This window comes from Ammospiza caudacuta, chromosome 2 (genome assembly GCF_027887145.1).
Source record: "Ammospiza caudacuta isolate bAmmCau1 chromosome 2, bAmmCau1.pri, whole genome shotgun sequence".
Taxonomy (NCBI): domain Eukaryota; kingdom Metazoa; phylum Chordata; class Aves; order Passeriformes; family Passerellidae; genus Ammospiza; species Ammospiza caudacuta.
The window spans coordinates 74561626-74569947 of record NC_080594.1 but is presented as its reverse complement, the minus strand read 5'-3'; the positions used below and the strand labels follow the sequence as shown (position 1 = coordinate 74569947).

Here is an 8322-nt window from a genome sequence, read left to right as displayed (position 1 = left end):
GCAGCTGTTTTGGCTGCCTTTGTGTTTTAAATTCGAACGAAAATACAGAAGTAAGGGTATAAGATCAAGACCATCACTTACTGCCAAAGTGTGGATCAGCACCCAATGACAAGAGTACTTTTTTTCCTAGTCATGGCAGTTGTGAACATCTTTGCTTACAGTCATTCTTAATTTAGAGTAGCTGGGCTGAACATGTGAAGATTCCAAAAAGCTTCCTCTTTTGGTCCTAGAGAATAATAGCATTAAAAAATAAAATAAAAAAAAAAAAAACAAACCAAACAAATAAACAAAACAAACAAAAAAAAAAAAAAAACAAAAAAAAAAAACAGCAACAAAATCAGCCAAAAAAACCTAAAAAAAGGCCAAAAAGGAAATTCAGCTGTTCCACTACATGAAGCACTTTTACTAAGATGACTCTTTCTCCTTGTGTTAGACTTCTGCGTTTGAATTTTACTGTCTGGTTGTCTGATTCCTGACTATCATGAAAGAAAAAGTGTAGGTCTACCTGAAAAAGCCTGCATGATTTTCAGTTACCATTTCATAAAAGCATCCCATTATGTTGGTCAGATACAGTTATTTTTATTACTTTTGACAAGTCTTTCATTTTTCATCATTATTACAACTTTTGCTATAAGGATATTGATCCAAGAAACCACTCTTTGTCTTGTCATTTTGCTACACATTCTGTTTGAGGTCACCAACATTAGATAAAACAATGTCTGTGCTCATTCGATGCCACTATAAAAAAAGAAATTACTTTTAAAGTAATTGCGTATACCAGCTAGTTAATCTTTAGTTGAGTGTAAAGACTGCCATTGTGGGTGTAAATTCTTAATGTCTACCTTAAAAAGTCTGTAAGAGCTTTACAGATGTCATTACAGTGATGGCTGGTGTAGAAGTTCATGGGATAGATGACATTATGGATGGCAATTCGTGGACTATATTGGTCTTTAATGAGAATTTGATTAAGGAACACACTGAACTCTTGCTGCAAGTTCTTTCTGAACTGTTTACCTCCTGTGGCAATGTTTCAGTAAAGAGGGCAAGCTGATGGAAGATCTCTTGCAGTTCAGTGGTAATCAATACAGGGAGAAAACAGCTCAAGAGAAATTTGAAATAACTGACAGAGGGCTGAAGGAATTAGATGATCTGAAGTCATAGAAACAGATGGAAGAGGGGGAAAGCATAATGGATTGAAAACCCCTTAAATTCTCATTATAAAGAAATGAAAGATCAGTATGGTTATAGGCAAATATTAGTCAGTTGCTTTTGTTCAGTCTGACTTGACACATTTTGAATGACATTTATTCAACCCTCTGCTGTCTTTTCAACCACAAAATTCATATAGATTTTGGTGCATTTATTGATATTCTTTCTCTTTCAATATTGTAATTACAGTCATTAACTTACTCCTGGGAAATTGTGAAATGCTGCTCCACAAATATGTGCAAGTGGAGATCTGCTTTGAAGTTGGAATACAGACTATCCAGGATGCTTTGTTGCTCAAATATGTGGGCACATCTTCCTCTTAAGAGCTTTGTTGGAATCCATGCCATAACTTGTTATGAAGACTTAACCTTAGAAACAATGTTTTGCATGTATAAAGTGGGATTTTTACCTTTTCACATTCTTCCCATCTAAAATTTTGGAAAAAAATGAATAATTTATCTCTAATATTTCTCATTTTCTCCCCAAATTATCTCAGACTGATAAAGTACAGATTTCACAGTATCTTTGGTAGGCAGGTACCTTGTAATCTTAAAAGATTAAGTTAGCGAAGCCATTTTATATAAACTAGATGAAAAAATGAAAATAATATTGTCATTGTGAAGTGTATTTTTATGTAGAAACTCCAAAATGTATAACAATCCTTTTCTAATAGTTAAAAAAATAAAAGCTAGTTTTCCCAGGCAAAGAACAACATAATTGTAAAAATTGCATAAATTTTACTGATATTGGTTCTCTGACAACGTTAATATTCCCTTCTTCTACTTTTTCCTTTAGTTTATCTTCTTTTCTTTTCTGGTTCCTTTACTTTCACCTGAGTCTTGCTTAGCTTTTCGGGAATATTTCTTAGTAAACTGTCAGAAGAAGGCTTTAATAATTTTGAGGGGTTTTGAGTGTTTCTAAATGACATATAGATTACATATCAAGTTTTCATCACAAAGATCTTTATGTTTCCATTATATTATTTAGACACATACAATATTAAAGCTATTTTTCATCTGCTAACTCTGTGATGCTGAAGATGAAAAAAAAAGGACCTCTTCTAGCTTAAAAAAAAAATCCTAAAATAAGTATCTATATTTTGTCTTCTCCAAGATTCTCTGTTCAGGAATTCTCTGTCAGTGGATGTATAAAATATTAAGTGAAGCTCCACAGTCTTTTTCTATAACCTCTACTACAGTATTTTGTGACTCTTAGAAATTTGACTATTTCTGTTGTAATCTTGCACTAATATGGTACAACTGTGTGATCGTGGCTCAGGCTTCCAATAAAATTGGTAAGCGGTGAGAACAAGCTGTAAAAATACCTGTTCAGGCGTAAGAAACATAAAAGTTCAGATGGATATGTAACTTAGGAAGAAATGTGCATCCAACACAGTATCACCAGGCAGTCAAAATTAGCCCACTGTATTCAACATTGCTTTGGCCTCATTTATTTGGAGTATTGAGTGCAGTTCTGGTCCTCATTAATTTGAGAAGGATCTGAAGGTCTTTGCATGCTGTATCCTGAGGAGGGAAACAAAGCTGGTCAAAGTGCTGGAAGACATGTCTTGTGAGGAGTGGCTGAGGAGTCTGGGTTTGTCTAGTTTGAAGAAATGGAGGCTGAGGGCTGACCTTGCTGTTTTCTACAACTTTCTGGGGAGGGGAAGTGAAGGGAGAGATGCTAACCTCTTCTGCCTGAAATCCAGTGACAAGATGCGCAAGAAAGGTTGGTTCAAAGCTGTGCCAGGGCATGTTCAGACTGGATATAGGGAAGCATTAGGAGAAGGTGGTCAAACATTGCAGACTTCTTGAGGAATTGGTCAACGCTCAAAGCCGCTGTTCAAGAAGCATTTGGATAACGCCGCTAACAGCATTAACTTTTGGTCAGCCCTGAAAAGTTCAGACAGTTGGACCGGAGGATCACTGTAGGCCCCTTCAGGCTAAAACAGTCTATTCTATTTCCTTCTATGCAGAAAATTAAGGAGTCAAAATGAAAAAAGATCACTTTGAAAAGGTAGGAAATCCTGATAGGAAAGACAGAGTTGTCATTCCACTGTTAGCAAAGTCACTGGGTGGTCAGTAATAAGCTGATGTATATAAATACATAAATGCATATTAATATATAAACCTGCTGTATATAATGCCATTTGAGATTAAACCTGGTCAAAAGCCTCCTAACTACAGATTTACTATGCCATTCTTCATGTTTTCAATGTATAATTAAGATTATTGAATGAAAAATGCACATAATAATGAAGTTGATTTTAAATCAGGAAAATTGAATTGGCATTATGCCAACCTAGCACTTCATTGCATTATGCTTTTGAGTTCTATTTACTGTACTTTAAATAAGATTAGCTTGCTAGTAGTTGGATAGATACTGCATATAAAAATCATTTGTGGGAGGGCAAGCAGCAAGCACTAGTTTGTGGTACATAAAGTAGGGCAATTTATAAGAACTGAAAGTCAGATAAAAACAAAGGCAAACTACAGTGATTTAAGCCTGGTTTCCTAGGCTTACTCTGCCATTTTCGTTTCTTCCATCTCATATATTTTGAATTCCAGTTTCAAACATACCTACACTGAATATGGATCACAAAGAGAAATAAGTTTCTGTATGTTTTGTGTATTATTGGTGACCATGTAGGCAAGACTGTTATATGTGTAAGTATAGTAGAGGCTTATAAAACTCAGATTTTACTAAATCAAAATTATTAAAGTATACAGTAATTATATATACATATTTTTTTATATATACATATACACACACACACGTATACTTTGTTGAAATTCAGCAGTGACGATTTCTAGATGTTAAAAAGATTGCTGTGGAAATTGTAGAACTGTGAAAATAAAATAAGAATAAACATCAATTGGGAAAAAGCTTTCTTTTCTTAATTAATTTAAAATTTTGGGAAATTTCAAATGCTCCTAAACTACCTTTATCTTTAAAATTTGGGGGACGGGGGGACGACAGGACTTTTTTGGTGCTTTGACGTTTAAGGGATTTAAAAATCTCCATGGAGCCCCACATGGGTACTTGCCAAGCAATTTACTGATGCCATTTTTTGTGTGTTGTGGCTCAGGTGAGGCCTTATCACTCAAAAGTTTTTCTTAAAATCTGAGAGTTATATTTCTTATAGGGACATTCTTAGAATTTAGTATGTGCGTGTCACATAAGAGCTCTTGGTTACTCATTGGAGTTGCGAAGATGCAACTCTTTAGAAAAAGGAGTCTAAATTCCTGCTAGAGCACCTGCAGTCTAGTTTTACAGAGAATCTTTGTTTCAAAAGCCAAATGAAACAAACAATGTTTTAAGGACCCATCATTCTGTGGCAACTTACCCAGCTAGTATGATATCAAATAAGTTTTTCTAAATGTTCAGCTTCACTTTTGTGACTTCTCTTTTTAAAGTATTAGTAGTTTTTTTCCCACCACATGAAAAAGGATGGTCTAAAGTCTGCCTTCAATTTCAAGAAGACAATTTAGCAAAAATAAATCATCTTTTTGTACAAATACTAAGAGCTATCAAAAGCTTTTGTACCTGAGAACAAAAATCACCCATGTAAGACACTTTCAGATATTTTTGGAGTTTTCGACTTTTACTTTAACTGCTTCAGTGTAAATGACTGAACCCACTAAGTCTTTAGGTCTCTTTTTTTTTTTTTTTTTAATATATTTACCTTAATAGACTGTCTAGACTTGTGCTTTTCTAGGCATGAGAAGCAAATAATTGGGAAAAAGTGGATATTGGAATGACAGAATTAGCTGGCTATGTGCAGAAATCTTAGAAAAAATTATTTACAAGAAATTTATATATAAAGTGAAATTAATGCAATTAAAGAGATGGAGAAAAAGCTAAGGTAGTGAAAGAGTTACAAAAACAGCTCATAAATTTAAGCATCTCCTTTAAAAAGCTTCACCTGAAAATCTATAAGCATCTAAGGAAAAAAATAGCAATAAATAAAACAACAACAAAAAGGTCATCTTAACCCACTGAAGAGTACTTCTATCATTGTTCTTGAGTGTGGTACTCTAGCTGGCAAAAACACACTTTCCCATTCTTGAATTAAGTAAATAGTGGTAGAGAAGAAATAAGTATCAAAACAAAATACTTTTTAAACAACTTCTGTTAGAGATTATTATTCTAAACCTATTTGTCATTTCTGTATGTACTTTATTAACCTTGCTCTAATATTTTTTTCCTCTACAACTGCCTCAAGTCTAGACAATGTGCTTGATATAATCTATTATACAGAAAGAATATCTAGATATCTAGAGCATGGTTCAATATTTCATACCAAAAGTATTCCAAAATATCTGCAAAGGAAAGCATTTGAAAGTAGAGAAAAATAATTCCAAATGTTTCTGGAATGTGGTAAAGGTCATCTGGGTGTTTTTGCACATAGTTCCATGAAAGCCCATCCTACCTTCCATCACGCTCTTGTATTCTGTTTCTAACTCCTTCACGTTGCCTTTTATTCCCACAGCTGAATTTTACTTAGTGGGAGCCTTTAAAAAGTGTTCCCCAGTTCAAGATCACACCTATTGCTCCAGAGAAAAAGAAAAGACATCTGATTAAATAGCGATATTTAGAGTATGGAAATTCCACTGTCCTTCTCCTTAACCTCCCTTTGTCAGTCCTGCAAAAGTCCATCAGGAATTTTTAAGTTTTGTTATGGAAATGGATAGTTTAAAAAAAAAATTTAAAATTAATGTTCTAGGAAGTTTTTGTCTATATTCTGCTGTAACCTTACAAGTCTAATGTAGGAGATCCCTTTTCTGTCCTTCAAAAACGAGCCCTGAAGGCAGCATCCTGGATCTATTCCTCATTCTCTGAATAGTTTAATGTAATTTTCCAAGTCATTCTAAACCTTGCCTGTAAACCACTCTGCTCTTCAAAATATTTTTGCTTCATATGGGTGAAACATGACATGATATAAATAAACATTTTATGTTTCTCCATTTCTTGTCATTAATGTGTCACATCAATAAAAAGAACGCTCCTGAGGAACTGATTTCTGTTCTGGAAAGGACTGGTACATGCTGTCTTCATCTGCTGTATGCATCACTAGCACATAAAATTTCCAAAGCATAAGAAAGCTAATCCTTTGACAACCTTAAAAAAAAAAAAAAAACAAAGAGAACGAAGTTTAGAAAAAATTGAACATGCAATATATGCAATATATCCTGAATTAAAAAAAAAAAAAAAAAGCCGTAGCAGAGGAAACTAAGAGATTTGTCTTAATAAATTGCTGTCTTTTTAATATAAAATAAATATCCTGCTTCAGGAAGGACTTGTCTCTATGATCCTACTCATTTATGAGACTCCATTCTTTATTTGTACTGATTATGTGAATAGCTTCTGTTAATATTTTAGGGTTTATTCCATCACTTTAGCTAAACTAGTCAAATATGAGGGCATATTTTCAGTCTAAATGTCTCCCAAACAAAATTTTCTGTCACAGCTCTCTATGATTTATGGATATCAAATCTCACAAAAAGTTTATATTCATCTGCTCCAAAAAGCTGAATACATTAACTATCACATATTTCTCAGCAGCTATGTCCATACAGCCAACTGGCTCTTACCACTAGGTAGACAGAGGAAAATCTTCTTCATTTTACATTCCTCACTGCAGGATCATATCCCAAACTACTTAGCTAGTCTTTTGGCCTTCAGTAATCTTAAGAATGTCACAGAATACCAGCTGGAAATGGGATTTAGGATTAAACTCTCAGAAGTTCCCACCTGGCAGTACTTTCAAGCCACTATAGCAGCAAAGAGCAGTGCTGCCCGGTAGGATGCTGTTGTTGCAAATAAGCAGCAGCTTGTATTCAGCAGCCTGCTGCCAGCCAGCTCCAGTTGGCTGAAGAGCTTGTGCAGCTGTTTTCACAACAGCATCAGCAGTTATCCCACCCCAGCTGCACCCAGGAGGAAATGGCAGCAACTTAAATCAGCTGCTGCTGAAGGGTCTTGGATATGCTTTACTTGTTAAAGCACCATTGATAGGTCCATAAAATAATTATCAACATGTCTTCTGCAATCTTCCCTTGCTGATGCAGCCTAGGAAATAGGTCAAAAAAGAGATAGCTAGAACTAAAAGAAGGAAACTTTTCCCTACTAAATGTAGTTATTGGATCCTATTGTATATTTTGGGAGTAACTTGGCCTGTTTGAGAGACTTGCAGTCCTACCAATACAGGTTATTAGCAGTAGTGGTTTTGGTTGGGATAGCATTACGTTTCTTAATTGTTGCATTTATGATGATTGCTTTGAATTGTTGATAAGAGCAGTTTTGATAATACAGAGATGTTTGTTATTACTGTGCAGTGTTCACACAGAGACAAGGCCTTTGCTACTTCTCACTGTCCCTTGTCAGCAAGTAGGCTGAAGGGTGACAAGAAGCCTGGAGGCAACACAGATGAGACAGCCAGCCAAAGGGATGTTTCATAACATCTGGCATCATGTTCAGCAACAAGACCTAGGAGATGAAGGAGCAAGGACATTTGGAGGGATGGTGTTTGTCCTCCCAAGTCACCATTACAGGTGATGGAGCCCTGCTTTCTAGAGATGGCTCATCACCTTCCTGCCTATAGGAAACAGTGAATGAATTTCTTACTTTGATTTTGTTTGCATTCATTGCTTTTACTTATTAAATTATCTTTCTTTTAACCCAATCTTTTTCTCACTTTCCTGATTCTTTTCTTCATCCTGCTGTAAAAGGGAGTAAGTGAGAAGCTGTGTGGGGCTGAGCTGATGGCCAATATGGTTAAACTATAACACCAGCCCTTTACCCAAGAGAGATTATGGTAATAACTTGTTACTCAAAGAAGATGTTCATAATAAATAGAAACTGTAAATGAGGTATGGCTTGCATCCTGATCTCTCCCCACAAACAGAATATTTTGCAACTTACTTGTCAACTGTCTGTGCAAATGTGGAGCACACCTTCAGGAACTCAAAATCAGCTCTGCTCTGCAAGCTCTGTACTGACCTTGCTAGAGACCTCCAATACTTCTGCAGACACAAAGCAGATAAAGCTCATCTTGAATAAGCTTGGTTGCTCCTCAGAAGACAATATATTTTCAGCATGCTTGCTCCAAGATATACC

At 35.3% G+C, this 8322-nt stretch overlaps 1 long non-coding RNA gene across 1 annotated transcript; it reads right to left on the bottom strand.

Moving 5' to 3' along the window:
• Window positions 1-817: 817 nt before the first annotated feature.
• Window positions 818-6858, bottom strand: LOC131554789 (uncharacterized). Its single transcript, XR_009274429.1, has 4 exons — window positions 6801-6858; window positions 5639-5753; window positions 2895-3098; window positions 818-2732 (listed from the first exon to the last, which is right to left on the bottom strand). It is a non-coding gene; the product is annotated as an uncharacterized LOC131554789 (long non-coding RNA).
• Window positions 6859-8322: the final 1464 nt, after the last annotated feature.